This window comes from Xiphophorus hellerii, chromosome 22 (assembly GCF_003331165.1).
Source record: "Xiphophorus hellerii strain 12219 chromosome 22, Xiphophorus_hellerii-4.1, whole genome shotgun sequence".
Taxonomy (NCBI): domain Eukaryota; kingdom Metazoa; phylum Chordata; class Actinopteri; order Cyprinodontiformes; family Poeciliidae; genus Xiphophorus; species Xiphophorus hellerii.
The window spans coordinates 16,023,914-16,039,749 of NC_045693.1; the positions used below are offsets into that span (position 1 = coordinate 16,023,914).

The window sequence follows — 15,836 nt, forward strand, 5'->3', positions numbered from 1 at the left end:
GATTTACTGCTTGGAGCCTTTCATCAAACCCTTTAAATGTTTTGCTGACTCATTACAGGAACCCTATGCATAATGCAAATGCACAGAAAGTTGCTTCTGTCTCCCAAAACATTTTCAGTTAATATATGTAACTCCAGCTGTTAATATGTGCTGCTGCTGAACTGATGTCGAAAGGCTAATCAAAGCCCATTCTCCCAAGCATATTTTCTTAAAACCCAAGATGAACTCCCCATGCAGGCCAGTTGAACTAAGGTTTAAAAAACAAGATGGCTGATGAAAGAAAGCCACAAGATGTTCTGTCGGTAGTTTTCCTCAAACAGGAAATCTTACACCATAAGCGCATTCATGAACTGCTTAGATGAGACAAAAATGAACCTTTTTGGTTTATTAGCAAAACACTGTGTGAAGGAAAACTGACGCTGGACATCACCCTAAACACTGTGACTCAGTTGGAAGATTGGTCATCTGAATATCGGTAGTTTGCCAGGTTGGATCCTCCTCACTAACATAGCTCACATTAGCTACAATCCAAGGATTGTAGGATGGGTGACTACGAGTGGTCAGTATGATTTGGAAAACATTCAACTTTGGTATGTTATGTTTTCTGGATCTAGACATTTCAGTGTGTTCTGAGCAACAAGAACTGGATATGAGTCACTCTTTGTTTGAAAATGCTTGCCTCATTTAGCCAAGCTTAGGAAAATGTTTGTGGCCCCATTTACTGTAAAATCAATATGGAAGCAAAAAAACATGGCTAATTAAAAATCAACAGCTTGGGTTATACCTGCCATTTTAGAAGATTATAATTTGTCTGCATTTTTATTGAAAGGTTTCAAATTAGTAAAATTTTAATATTTTTTTAAATGGCTGTCTACATGAACTGCTGTGCTGGTGGGTTGAATCTGTACCATTCTTGAATTGCACTTGAAGGCCACACAAAAATATTCTGAGGGACAGAAATGGCCCTCAGGCCTCACTTTGAACACTGCTGCAGAACATCCGTGCACTTTGGGTTTTATTACAGATTGCAGTTGCCTCACCCATCATTGCGGCTAAGCTAAGCGACCCTGTTTGAATATGCAGAGGTTTGCTGCCTGGATGTAACCAGTTTATAAAGCTTCTCTTGGCTTGGTTCCCTCGTTTTTATGCTGTTTGCTTAAAAAAAAACCCCATTAATAACCATCATGCATTGCATTTTTATGGCATTTAAATATTGATTCTTCTAGGAATTCAAAATGAATTTGGGAACAGAGCTTTCAGTTTAGCTTCTCCTTCTGCTTGGAGTACAAGACACAGCAAGATAAAAATATCTGAATCCATCTGACTTGACTTGTTTTATTCTGTCTCGAATGACACAAAATGTTTGTCCACTGAGCTTAATTTTTAAATGTTACTCTGTTCTCAATTGCTGCACAGTGTTTAATTTATGTTAAAATTACATACTCCAAATTGACTGGTGCACAAATGCACAACACACTTTTATTTTTTAGATTTTTGTTTGGTTTTGACAAAAATAGTAAAAACCATGTATCTTTGTCCTCTCACCTTGCAGTTAAGCCATTCTGTTTGTTGACTTTTTGTATAAAATAATAATAATAAAAAAAAATAAATGAAATGAAATATAGATAAAAAATGTGGGTAAATTTGAGAGGTGTGGACACTTCCATGAGGTTCTGTTTCTTGTGATGGAGGGGCACCTTGAAACCTGCTCAGCTCTGATTAGGATAAATAATCCTCAGATGCTGTTTGGAGGAGACTGATATGGTAATGCTGTGTAGTTAGAGAGAGGTCATTACCATTTGACCCCTGCTGACCCTCTTTTTGAAGGACCCTCGGTTTGGTCACTGCTCCGCAGCCCAGGCAGAGGTACAGGGTCAGGGTTCAAAGTGTCCTCAGCTGTGCTGTCATGGAAACCACAGCTTTGCCCATTTGATGGTCACTCTTCATTTAAAAAAAAAAACAGTCTAATTTAAATACAGGAGTTCAGGACTGTTTCTGTGGCCAAAGTAAAACTTGCTAAGTTGATTCCATGTTTTTTAAGTAACCAATTAACAGTGTTGCAAATTGATATTTCCCCTCCAGCTTTTTATATTTTCATTGTGCATTTTGCCTAAAGATTTTACACTGCGAGTGCCGCATTTCAGCATTGGCACCAAAGCAAAGTGTCTGCCATGCTGGTTCACTTCCTGTTTTTGATCAGTGTGCAGGGTTTTCTTGCAATCAGTGCTGCAGCAGGGTGGGGGGAGAGATACAGAGAGGGGGGGGGGGGGGGGGGGGAAATCAATACTTTGAATATAATGTGTGGCCAGTGGAATAGGAGAATGATTTATGTAGGGATGGCTCCTCTGCATCAGATGGGACATGTGTTTGGTGGTTGAATGAATGAATGAAATGAAGAGAAGGAGGGTGAGTGGCTCAATGCTGAGGCGTGCTTCTGCTGCTGTCGGCTGTGCCACCACCCCTCCTTTTTCCCCCCTCATCCCTCCATCACACCATGCTCTCTGACCATCCAGCTTAGTCTTATAGCTCTGCTGTTGCGCCGTGTGATCAAAAACCACAACGCACACAAACCCGGACCAGGAGTTCTAGTACCACACCCCCCACCCAAAAAAAACCAAAAAGAAAACCAGCACATGTCCCCATCTCCCCACCAGATTACTGAGAGCATGTTACTACGATAACCCAGCGAACGAGGAGGGGGTCAGAGGAGGGCAAGGGATGAAAAGGTAGAGGGAGAGTAGGAGAGTCCGGCGGACAGACTGAGGGAGAAGCACGAGGCAAGAGGAGCAAGAGCATGTCTGCGAGGGAGAGAGGAAGTCTGGAGAAGAGACTGAGAGATGGAAGTGTGGAAGCGGGAAAGAGTGAGGGAAGCGAGGACATAACAAGCGTAGAGAAATGTGTGTGTGTTTGCTTATTGCAGTGGCCCCACCTACCCCTCCATCCAGTTAAGGAGGCATAGTCCCGAAGAGGAGGAGGAAGAGGAAGAGGAGGAGGGAGATGGAGGGATCCCCTCCCTCAGCTAGCGACACACACACACACACCCACACCCCTCCTCTCCCTGTGGCTCACACACACACACACACACACCCTCTCTCTGCTCCATGAGGCAGCAGTCGCTGAGCAGCTCTGGATAGACCACGCGAGGTTCTGCAGGTGTCCCACCCTTCTCTTGAGGCAAGGATGCTCCAGAAGGTACTGGCTCCTTTCTGGTTCTTTTTACAACATTTTATTCTGAATGAGGACACTGTACATTTGGCTTCTTTTTGCATCTTCTCTTCTTTATTTTGATGGTAGATTTTTCTCTCGTAGTAAAGCTTTTCCCGCTTATGAGAGGTTGTATGTGCAGTAGTGTGAGGCTGAATGTGTGTTCATACAGTTGTTTACAAGCTCTACTGTTAGCTGCAGGTCTGACAACTTCAGCAAAGTGGGTTCCTGTTGGTCCAACTCTGTAATATTTTTATTTTACTACCTTCTGCTGCATTTTAATACACCTTTTTTTTAATAGAGGTCAGCGCTTTGACTGCTTGTTGCACTATTTAGCCTTGAGTTTCATTTTTATTGGCACTCTTAGGGGTGGAGAAAACAAAGCTCATTATGCACGCCATCTATATGCATTATTATGTTTGATTGAAACCTCTCAATCAATTTAAATCCAATAAAGAAACACCTTAACAGAAAGATTTTTTTAATTTATTCTACAGAAGTGATGGATTCCAAATAGATAGACAGATAGATATTTTTTTATTCAAATTTGTAAATGAAATAAAATCATTTAATATATGCACAGCAACATCGTCTATTGTTTTGCTTAAGTTGTATGTTTTTTTTGGAGAAAAATCTGAACTGGTAAATAATCCTGTGCGTGTGTAAGGGAGAGCACATGTCTCGTATGTAACGTGGTGTACTGGCAGACACCCAGGACAACCATTTCTGCTCGGGATGGAGAGACAGTGAAATACAACTTTCATTTCAAATTATGACTGAGACTATCTTCTTTAAAACATTTACTTTCTGAATTAAGTTTAATCTTCAGGTCTTGATTAGTGAAAAAAGCTCAATTTTGAACAGGTTGCAAGCAATTTTATGGGATTTATTTGTAGCCAATACCTAGAAAAATAAAAATTTTGCTTATTTTTTGCAGCTTTTTACCTTGCACACATTTAAATCCAAATACTGATATAGCAAAATTTAAGGGAGTTTTAAAAGATTATGCATTTAAAAAAGAAACAAAAAACCCCAAAACAAAACAGTGTGTTGCTGTTTGCAGACCTTTTAGAAAAAACATGATATCAACATTCTGTTCACTTGTTTTCAAAATCAAATTTTTTGCGGTTAGTATTGACCTATTAATGGTATTACCCACAAAGCGTGTGGCGGGGCCAGGGTCACATCCCACAAGGGTTCGGATGGTCAGCCCCCCTGGCCGCAGAGTGGTCAGAGAGTGACCAATAGGACCCGAGCTGTGGTCATCCTTCCATCTAGCTCCTTTCAAACTAGAGGTCACATGAGTCAAAGGGTAATAAGTTTAACCCCCTCGAGAGGAGAGAAGTCAGAGGTCACAAACAAGGCTGTAGGGAGAAGGTTTGAATCATCGATCAGTGGCACTCCTGCTTATATCTGTGCATATTGATAACGTGCTTCATTCTGCCAATCTCATTTGCTCATTTGCATTGTTTGGTAAGCACCAACAGAAGTAGTTGTTATTATAAGTGTCCAGAAAACAGCCTGGGTATTTTTAAAAGGCCTAGATTATAGCACAGCTGTGTGCAATGATGGTTTCTTACGCATTTCTGTAAATATATACAAATCTTTAGCCTTGTTGTGATGCAGGGTATGCACGTTTTGCCTTTGTTGCCTATGTAGCAAATATAACTCTGGCAATCAAGTAATTGTTTACGGAGTTCAAAAATGACCATATTTTTTTAACTAATCCAACTTTGTTATAATCTGTTTTGTTCTCCTGTCTCTTTGTAAGTAAAATAATGTGTAAATAAGTTAACCTGATCTCTCAAATTGAGAAGGATATCATTATTTTGGATGGTCTGTCTTACAAAAGCACTTATAGCTCCTTGATTTGAATAAGCGCAGGCTTATGTAAAGGGGTGTGGCCTTTTTTCTGCATTTCCCAATTTTTTTCGTGCTAACCACTGTTACAGTCTTGTTTTTTTATTATCATATCTAAATCTGATTCTGCTAAAAAGACAGTTAAGCACAATTGGGACGGTTTCTCAAATGTAGCCTTTTCGTGACCAAAGTCTAATCTTCCCTTTCTGAAATGGTGGAGTGCTGATGTTTAAGTATCTTCCAGTGGTATCCTCCCTGGTTGATGTTAGCGATGTGTCAGCATTAAGCTTGTCCTGCCTGCTAGGCTGCTGGGGCCTCGGTGGCGACCAGCCCAGTCCAGCCCAGCCTGGCCGAGGGCCAGACCAGACACGTCTTGGCACCGGACGAGGGACATGACAGGATCAAGGATTGCCAGAAAAGTGCTCCTACAGTATTGTTTAAACATAGGTCAACAAAGTATTGCTGTACATTTGATGTCTTTTTTTTTGTTTTCATTCAATCTTTTAACAGTGACGGAATAAGGAGAATGGTTGAGAAAGAAGGGGATGCAAAGGGAAATTCAACAAAGCACTCCAGGACACGCTCTACAGCAAGATGCCGCGACTGCATGGTACGTTCCTCGGCCAAATTAGCCAACTCTAGCCCTGATCTATTCAGCCCTCAACATGCGCACAGCATTCCATGGATTTAGGTTCATGTATTTGAGGACAAGCACCTTATATAGAATATGGTGAGCCATTAAGTGTGGGAATAGGAGAAGTGTACATGTTGCTCAGTCAGCTATTGCACAGACAGAGACCATCAATCACTAATGTAAGCTGCCTTGCTCTTTTTGCTGGTCCCTCAAGTCTTCTCCCAGATCTGGGATTAGGCAGCACTTTGCCTGTAACACTGTGTTTATTTGGGGAGGATTTCTGTGGAAAACTTTGACCGCAAATCATGCAAACAGACTTTTGTATATTGATATGCATACATAATAAATGTTAAAGTGTGTGCTTTGAAACATTTTCTGATGATGCCTAATATCATAAGAGCTGTACAGTTGTAGCTGTAATAATTTTAATTTTAAAATACAGATAAGATATATAATTTCAAATTTGTGGGGTGAGCATCCACGCAATGTATCTTCTTATTGTAGAAAGCAAACTGAGTAAACATACCCAAGTTTTACTGCTAGCTTAACACCATGTTCACTTAAATGTACCAATCTATTTATTTCACATATTCACCAATCAATATTCTCATCCTGCTTTGTTTAGGGGAAATACGTTTCATCCCTTAAACTTGTGTTGTGACTTTTGAGCATGCAAGATATTCTAAATATTTTTAATTAATCCAAACAAGGTGTGTTGACTTAGTTACCGCCCCGCGTTGAGTGGTTCTGTTTTCTGCTGTGATTTTTTATGAGCATAAATATGAATTTTGGGTATTAGGCCTAAAATTATTTATGCCGCTAGCAGATTAAAGTATATTAAAAGTAAAATTTTAATTTTACCAACCAGTGACTGGAAATATTGTCTATGTTTCCGTCTCCCAGTCAGACTTGAATCTCACGCAGAATTTATGGAACAGAGCTGAAGATGAGGAAGATGGCAATGAGGTCTTCCAGCCTCAAAGACTTGGAGCTCATCACCAAAGATAAATTGTCAAAAATAGCGAAAACATGATAAGGTTTTCATTATTTGTGAGGGGTTTGGTGGAAATCATTATTTTTTTCCCCACTGATTATTAAGAAGGTCCTAAATAGTTTTCAACAAGCTATTCTTAATTAAAATGAATAAAAACAGAAATATATATATCCAAAGTAATGCTGTTTTTCTTATTTATTTATTTATTTATTTATTTATTTATTTATTTATTTATTTATTTATTTATTTATTTATTTTTTTTATTTTTTTTTTTTTCTTTTGAGAAAAGTCTTCTGATTCCCTCCCAGAAACAAACATCTTGGCTGAATAAAAATTATTTTAAATCTATCTTAAAACTAGTTTGGGCTGAAATTAATGCTTTTCGCAATAGTGGTGAACAGTTTGGACGAGCACAGATGATAAGCAGCTGGTGGGCTGCTTGTCGTGTTGAGATTAAGCAATCAGTCATTTGGTCAAGGTCTTGTTTATCGAATATAGTTTGACCAGCTGAAAGGTTCACGTTACCCTTATCTCCTGAAAAATAACGGGTGCTGATGCATGTGTGTAGGAGAAAACATGCTGTAAAGCTTTCCATTCATTTTTAATGTCGTAAGTCTGTTATATTTAAAACACAATCCCAACAGTATAGAGCAGAAAAAGTGTTGGATTAAATATAGTTTTTATTTCCAGTGAATAAATGAAGCTTGTCTTCTGATAGGCTTTCACTGAACTAATACAGGGGCCTGGTTAGAATTGCTCTTTGTAAAGGTCACTGCTTGTTGTGATGTGGACAATGAGGCAGCCAATAACTGCCTGTGAAACATGAACCTAATTGGAGTGTTATGTCAACGATTTCATACTTTGACATGAAAACGGGCATCAGAGGAAATAGAAAAATCCTCCATCACACTCTTCATAAACATATAGGATTAGAAACTTAATATAGTGACACAGCCAGCGCATAATGGCGACATTCTGATAAATATCAGGGTTTGATCGGCTGAACGAGATCATTTTTGTAGAGAAATTTAATCTCAAAATTGTTTCTGCATCGCTGTTCTTTCTGGATCAAAATAGTTTAACGTATTCTATTAAAACATGCATCAATCCATTGTTGTTAAACATGCAATATTGTGATTCCATTTTACTTTATATAGCAAACTGTGGGTCACATCAGATGATCTGTTCAGCTCCAGTTATAATTTTTTTTCTGTCCATGTTTTTATGCTTGTTTCTGTTTTTGCTTTGTTGGAAAAGCAGATAAAAAGAAAACATTGTAAGGAATTTAGCAATGTTTTCTTTGCTAAGAAAACATTGCTAAGAGCTATTTTTTGTGAATAGCTCAGTATTACTCAGAATTTATCGCCTCACAACATTAAGGAAATTTATCACTGAAATCTCAATATTAAGTATATAAAAGTACTATAGCAGATCTGAATATGAAAATTCCTTAGGAAACACTGGATAAAAAATATATATATATATTTTTTTTGATTTATCATTCAGTTGTCATTGGAGTCAAGCGTAGTAAAGAAAAAAGGGAGATTGACAGAGCCGGCCCAAAGAATGAGCAACCTAAGCTTAGGGCCTATCCAAGTACAATTTACAAATGTAAATCTTGCTTACTCATTCTACTTGCACTATTACAAGTAGAATGAGGCCTCTACCTGTAATAGTGCAAAATCAAACTTGTGACACTTGATATTTGCAATATTAAATAAAAATTGGTGTAGTTAGACTTTAAATATTTTTGTTGATGAACATATTAACTCTCGACACCTCAGAAGACAAGCTAAAAGCTGCGGGGGTGGAGCCAATGCAGTTGTTTCACACGCAAGATAAAATTAATAAAGACAACTAAATAACAAGAATATAAATAGCCTAGCAGAAGTTAATGGAAGCAGTAATTAAGTGCCAGTCAACAGAAACTTAAGCAATCCGCCGCTCTGTATGGCATTGCTAGTTGAGCAGGTGAGTATAAGTCATGTTGAAATGCAATAATTCATGTGATAAAGAATGATTATTGGAAACACAAACATAAAAGAATCCAAATAACTTTAGAAACTCTAAAGGCAGTGTTAAATTAACATTCTTAAAATTATGGCTCAAATATTGACATTTAAGAAGCTGTTTTATGCTTCACCTTTCTAAAAAGTACAGATAACCAGCCAAAGAAAATAAAACTATCATGAAAATCAATTTGTTTTCCACAAAGAGCAACTCTTATGTGGTAGGTGACAGGCCAGTCAATGATTGTTTTCTATTATAAAAGCATCATGAGTTATAATCTAGGTTATGTTAATTGTCCAATGTGTAAACTGTTAAACACAAAGGGGAAGTAAAATGTACCTTTGTGATTGATGCTAGTTGAAAAACCACATAATCAAATTTTGCTCAGGGTCCCAAACAGCCTGGGACCGGCTCCGGAGGCTGGTGGGACCGAGGGCCGTTCAGCTCCTGCTTAACAAGAAAAGGTGACAAACAGAGGCTGAGTGGGACAGGGACACTCCTCAGACGGTCTTAAATATACTCTCCACTCATTTATATGACACATAAATTCACATTTAAACAGCAGAAAATCGCTCTGGTGGTTGATACTCTGGGAAATATAAAAATGTAATTGTCATCAGTTGTGTGCGTATGTGTATGTTGAAGGATACAAGGGGATAATATAAGATTGAAGAGATGTATTGAGGAATTATGGATCCAATAACTGAGATGAGATGTAAATGTGGTGTGGACAGTGAGTAGGCTGTTTTTTTTTTCTTTGGGTCGTTGCATGTGAGACTGCAGTGCAGGGGCTAAATGGCAGCCAGACTCATATCCTGTGACTGGCAAGAAAAGGTGGCTGCACTGTACACTGCAGAACCTACAGACCACTCAATAAGGTTTGTTTTTTTCAATGATGCACCAATAAAGCAGCATCAAATCCTCTAAATTTAGAGAACATTGTAAATAAAAATGTTTAACTAATTTTGGATGTCCCAACCTATAGAAGAAGGATCAAAATCAGCCAATTTTTCCTTGATCAACTCTGATTTGTGATCATCATATACTGAAAAAATTATATTGTGTACCCCGTTCAAAAAATGTAAAAAAATTATCATTTTTTTGTTGGTAAGCGCACCAAAGCAATATGCTCTTATTTTAAGTTTAATACAAATGAAAAAAAGGATAGGTGGATCTGCTTTGATGCATTAATTTTATAAGCTTGTTATTCCTTAGTTTTTTTTTGCTGGATTCAAAACTTATTCTCCTGTCAAGGAACCTGCAGCATATTTTTCTTAAAAAGAACTTTAGCATAAGCCTGTATAAAGCTTGCGCAGTGCATCTCGATTTATTATGCCAGACAAAAGAGATTCTCCGATTAGTTCCCAGATCTTCTGTGGAAATTACTAGTTAACATTCTGAAGCTGGTATTTCTCATATAGAAATAACAGGAAATTTATGCATTCTCCCCCTCTGGAATACTCATATTTTTTTTGTCTCATCCCAATTTTGTTCATTTTGATATAAACTCCCTTCAGATTCAGTTCAGACTGCTGCAGATTAATAAGTTTCTCTACCCCAGATTTTTGTTATTCCTCCATCTCGTCATCATCTGTCCCTCCTTTTCCCCTGCCTGTTTTTTTCTATTTCTACAGAAGAGTTTCCAACGGAAAGGCAGGGGCTAGTACACATGTCACATCGGTTCACGCAGATCCCAATTGTTTTTAGCCACAGAGCAGCTCTCAAAGGTCTGCTCCTTGTGTGTGTTTCCCAGCATGTGTTCTTATATGTTAAAGCCATGCACATACTCTCACACAGCTCCTACGGCCTGACCCACCTTTTCAACCTCACACTGTGGACGTACAGCAACATTTTCTCTGTTATTTTCTGTCTGGATGTCACCACATGTCACTGGACCATCAACAAACAGTACAATATGTCTCCGCAGGAGGCCTCCTTACAGACATGTTTCATAATTTGAGTTGTTCTGTCTATTGTATCAGCCTCCTTTGATAAATTTACTTCCAACTGATACAATGCGTCATCTTTTTTTTTTTTCATTAACAGAGGACAATTGCTTGTACAGCAAATGTCCAGGACTCTAATGAAGTGCTGAAGCAAACGCTACAGGGTGACAGGCCATGACGGACATTTGCTCTTCTTTACTGTAAACGACATCCAACAGGCGAAAAAATACCACGTATATAGTTAGTTACTTATTTACTTGTAGTTTATTGGTCAGTATTCTTTGTGGTAACCAGTAAGTCTTAAAACACTAACTCAGAATCGACAGATACAGAGATTTGGATTTAAAAGGCAAAAATTACTTTGTATAGTCTTACTTGTAGTGGTCGTGGCAGAAAACAGGAGGAGCCTCCATTCCTGGGATATCACTATCCATTCAGATGAGGGTTTTTTTTTCCTGAACTGTCTCCTTTCTGAATACTCAGGCTGTTGAGCTCCTTTTATTCAGACTGAACCCCACAGCAGAGCTAGTGAACGCCTTTGAGCAGAGCTGCAGGTGCATAAGGAGAGAGGAAGAGAAAGCATCTTACAGCAAAAAAGTTGGTAACAACAATTTCAAATAATAAATTCAATTGCAATTTTAGCTAATTTCTATAAATACAGATGTTTTGTTGACAATATTTGCTGAATTTGTAAAAAATAACACAAATAACATGGAAGGAAAAACATTGTTCCGCCTTTTCAAACTTAAGCCATTTTAAAATTAAATAAAACACAACAATACTGATCGAATATTTTTTATTAGTTAGCAATTCTAAGATGTTTATCCTAAACTGTTGGGGGACAGGTTGGGGTGTGTGTGTGGGGGCGGGGGGACCCTCATGATGTTGGGACAGATGGTATTTAGCTCTAGCTGTGCCGGGCTCAGTGGGACCCGAAGCTTAAGAGGTTAGGGCTGTCAAAACCACTCTGCTCATTCACTGCCTAACAAAGTGTGGACTGTCAGCCTGTTCCGTTTAATAAACTTAAGATTTTTCTTTTGTCAATGCCCGAGCAACACTTTTGCAACTCGATGACCTGAATATCCCAACATTCTTCCAGCCCAGTGGCAGAGGATGCACCTTTTAGGGAGGGACTTCCTAAAGAATATAGAAACATGGCAGTTAAACATGAAAAAAAAAAAAAGGTAATTGGTTTTTGGGCAATTATACTCAAACTTAAGCCAGAGTTGTATTATTTGAGACTACATGTCTTCCAGCTATAAAACAACTAATAGAATAAATGAGTACTAGAAATGGTCCGAAAGTTAGTAAATCAATTCATCTTCAACTAATTAGTTTTTTTAATTGTTGTTCCTGTATTGATCTGGTTATGCATTATACTTTTAATTTTATGTCCCTTAAACTTCATGTCGTTCAGTTGAAATGGTTAATTGTGAAAGCTTAAACTTCACCACAAGAGGGAGACATACAGTAAAGTGCAGAATAATTTTTCAACACACAACTTCACTGCAAAATCTAAACACAGTGAGGCTGAAACGCAGTAATTATTTAAATGTGCTCCTTACTTTGTTGAGTAATTAATAATAATAACCATTTGGTCTTCTTCTCAATTTGTCAATTTATTCCAGTGTTTGGTATGGTCAGAGGCTGAAAGCTGGTCAGTGGGTGACCTGCGCGGGATGCCTGGGTGACATCTGACCTCTGACTGGGCGTGCGGATTGACCCTGGAGGACAAGGTCCGACAATGCGAGGCACGTGCCGTGGCCTAATCTCCATGGTAACGTAAGACCTTTCAGGGAACGGTGGGGAGCAGGGTTAGGGTTGTCTTTATGTTGATTGTTGTAAGACATCTGCTGTCGATTGACTCGCTGAATGTATGACGCCCCCAGTGCAAAACGGCTTTTATACGACAGCCAGGGCCCGGGCAAGGAAGCTAAAGGCTAACTGGGTAATCTCTGCAGGCAACTGTGATTATGCATTTTGTTCTCACAATCACCTGGAGAGATTCTGCAGTTTGCCTTGCACTCGGTTTTCCAGAGTTTTTTAAATTTTTTATCTTACAGTTAATTTATAAGATTAGAAAAACACATTGTTATCTAAACTGACTAAATATGTGATTCTGTGATCAAAAAGTGGTTTTGTTTTCTGTCTTAATAAAGGAGTCTTTTAAAACATCTTCATCTCTGATTCTTAAAAGTCAAAACATTTGATGACTGGTCAAAAGAAGAACAAAGGGATTAACATTGAGTTATGGTGCAGAATGAGGGCCAACAGGTGCAGCCCACCTGCAGGAAAATGTGTTTCACATTCTTTGATGCTATACATGAGAAAGCTTTTATGCACAACATATTACTCCTCAGATTCTTTCTAATCATTACCATTATGCAAGTATTTTTTTTTTTTTACTTTATCACCACAGCCCCTCTGCCCCACTCCAAATTCCCCACCCCACTGTCTCATCTCGTTCTCCACCGTGTTCTGCTGTGTTTTGGTGAAATCTCAGCTGGCAACTGTGAGTCGTTCACTAGCTGCTCTCACAATGGCCTCTGGGATTATGCTAAACGCAGAGCCTCGGCTGCTCCCCTGCATCGACCGGCATCGACGACGCCCTTTGGAGCGCACAGGAAAGGAGACGGAGGGCTCTCAATGAAGATGTCACTGCAATTACACAAGCGTGTGTCATAGACACCCTGTGTGTCTGCTCTTCCTCCTCTTAACAACCCCCCACCTCTCCACTTCTCCTCTTTTTTCGAAAAAGAAATTTCTTTTCGACACTCTTTTGAAGTGCAGCCTCGTCTCTTGCAGGTCTCTCATAATGCAAGCCCATTTTAAATTTGCATGAATTCACCATCCAGATGCTTCTGCTGCCATGTTGCTTTATGATGATGTGTACTGTACAGGAGCAGCTATTGTATTATCACACCGTCAAAAGAATAATGATGCCTTGATTGTTCTCAGTGCAAGTTAGAAAGTTCCAGAGGGAACCAAATGTGTTAATTTCTGTTCTTATTATTTCAGTTTTATGACGTTGTCACAAAGGAGGAGCTTTCTGATGTGGATGGTACTGCATCAGGAACTGATTGGCTGATGCTTCACTGCCAACAGTACCTGATGCATTGCCTTCAGCATCGAAAGAAACGTCGCATGACTCCAGCTGCTTTTGATCAAACTTACTCACAGGTTTTCTACAGACAGTAACAAACTTTGATGATATTCTTTGTGTTTCATGTTTGAAAATAAATATTTGTGCATGCATACATTAGTCAAACCTCTGACCTCTGATGTCTGGCTGAAATGGTTATGAACATTTTCCAACTTATAGGAATGATATATTTATGTCTGTGTTTGTGTTCTCTGGTGTATAATATTTTCCCTCCTCAAGTCTAAACCACTACTTTTTGTTAGCTTGTCACATAAAATTTCAATAAAGTGCATTAAATTTATTGTTTTAATATGGAAATCTCATAACCTTTGTGACACACCAACCTGAATATAAATATATCTCATTGCTATCTAAGGAATGATGTTCCTCTCCTGTTCGGATTAGGCACCTGGATGCTTTTAGGCCACACCTCAGTACTTAATTACTCACTGTACATTTAGATTGACCTTTAATAATTTGACTAACTGATTTGAATAACTGTAAGTTGCATGAGGAAACTTTCTCACACTCAAGTATGTATAAACACCCATGTCGGGGCTCATTTCTGTCTAAAATAGTTCTGGAGCGAATAAGAGAAGGATGAAGGTTCTCTCATCTACTTATCAGTGTTGTATACTATCATTTTTGCCTTGATATGCATTTGATTAATTCTGTGGTTTGTCCCTTTGTTGTAGCATGTTTAATCACTTGCCAAGTTAAATAAATGTTCATCAAAAAGTAAAAGGTCTTTCATTGTAGTTTTTTGTTTTGTTTCCACATTTCCTTGCACTGACATGTTTCTAAATATCCCAAATGCTGAAGTTCATAATTAAAACTCTCGCATCAAGGGGTCTAGCTTCATGCAGGATCTTCTTGTACACACCCTCTGAGAAGGCAGAAGGTCAGCATGCATGGAGGAAGTGCCAAGTGTCTTTCAATCTACTTAAATCAGCAAGCTGCTGGCGCACGGAAATGCGCAATCACTCGCTGTCTCTTCGTCCCTGAGAGAAGTCCAAAGGAGCCATGCCAATTCCAACAGATGTTCCTTAAGCGCAGGCATCTTGTAAACACCATGAAATGGTTTGGAGGTTAATGTAATGGTTGCTGACAGAGATCTTCGACACAAGATTTGATTATACCACCTGCTGCTCACACATAGCCGATAGCGCAGAATTTATAAAGGCTTCACTACTGAGTTCACAGGGTGACAAACAACTTACACAAAACTAAAAGAGCTGGATTTTAATGGCCTGACTGAAGAGTTTATATGAGGTACAACGTGTTCAACTTTAATTATTTAAAAGGTCACTAGAATACTACATAGAAATCAAAAACCTAATTTATTCAACATTTTAAAAAGAGAATTAGTTAATCCAACTTAAATAAGTTGCTTCAGTTTGTAACAAGTAATTCATGTAAGCCCATCCAGGGTAATGTATTAAGTTTTCAAGTTGCACAAACTTAATAAATTACCTTGAATAAACTTAATTCAATTTTGTCTTACCATTAAAGCAACTTTTTTAAGTTGGATCAACTGTTCTCTTCTATTTTGAGTAAAAATCAGAAGTTAAATTTATTCTATATTTAGTGGTGTATTTCAAGCATTTCTGCAAGTTAGTTTTTGTAACAAACAACTATTCAAAATTAGAATATTAACACCAACAATATATATTTATATATTAAATATAAATATCAAAGCACCCAGGACTTTGTTTGGACCTCTTTTTGCACCAATTACTTTATCAGTGGTGTGTGTGCGTTCAGGCTGTGGCCATTTTGAAGACTAAAGGAAGTCCTGGTTTCTTCGAAGCATCTGCATTTTTGCATCACTCATCCTTTTTACCATAATCCAGAGGTTCTCTACAGGGTTTATAGACCAGACCAAACAATCACAGTGACGCCATGGCATTTCAACCTGATATGAGTAGGTGTGGTTATTTGGTTAAATTCCAAATGCGTTTGGAAATTAAAATCTGCATCTCCACATAGTTGGTCATCAGAAGGAAGAGTGAAATGCTTTAAGATTTTCTGGTACATGGCCATTGC

The 15,836-nt window shown here is 38.4% G+C and overlaps 1 long non-coding RNA gene across 1 annotated transcript; it reads left to right on the forward strand.

Moving 5' to 3' along the window:
- Positions 1-2,824: 2,824 nt before the first annotated feature.
- On the forward strand, positions 2,825-12,823 carry LOC116712836 (uncharacterized). The gene is made up of 3 exons (XR_004337692.1): positions 2,825-3,192; positions 5,575-5,674; positions 12,277-12,823. It is a non-coding gene; the product is annotated as an uncharacterized LOC116712836 (long non-coding RNA).
- Positions 12,824-15,836: the final 3,013 nt, after the last annotated feature.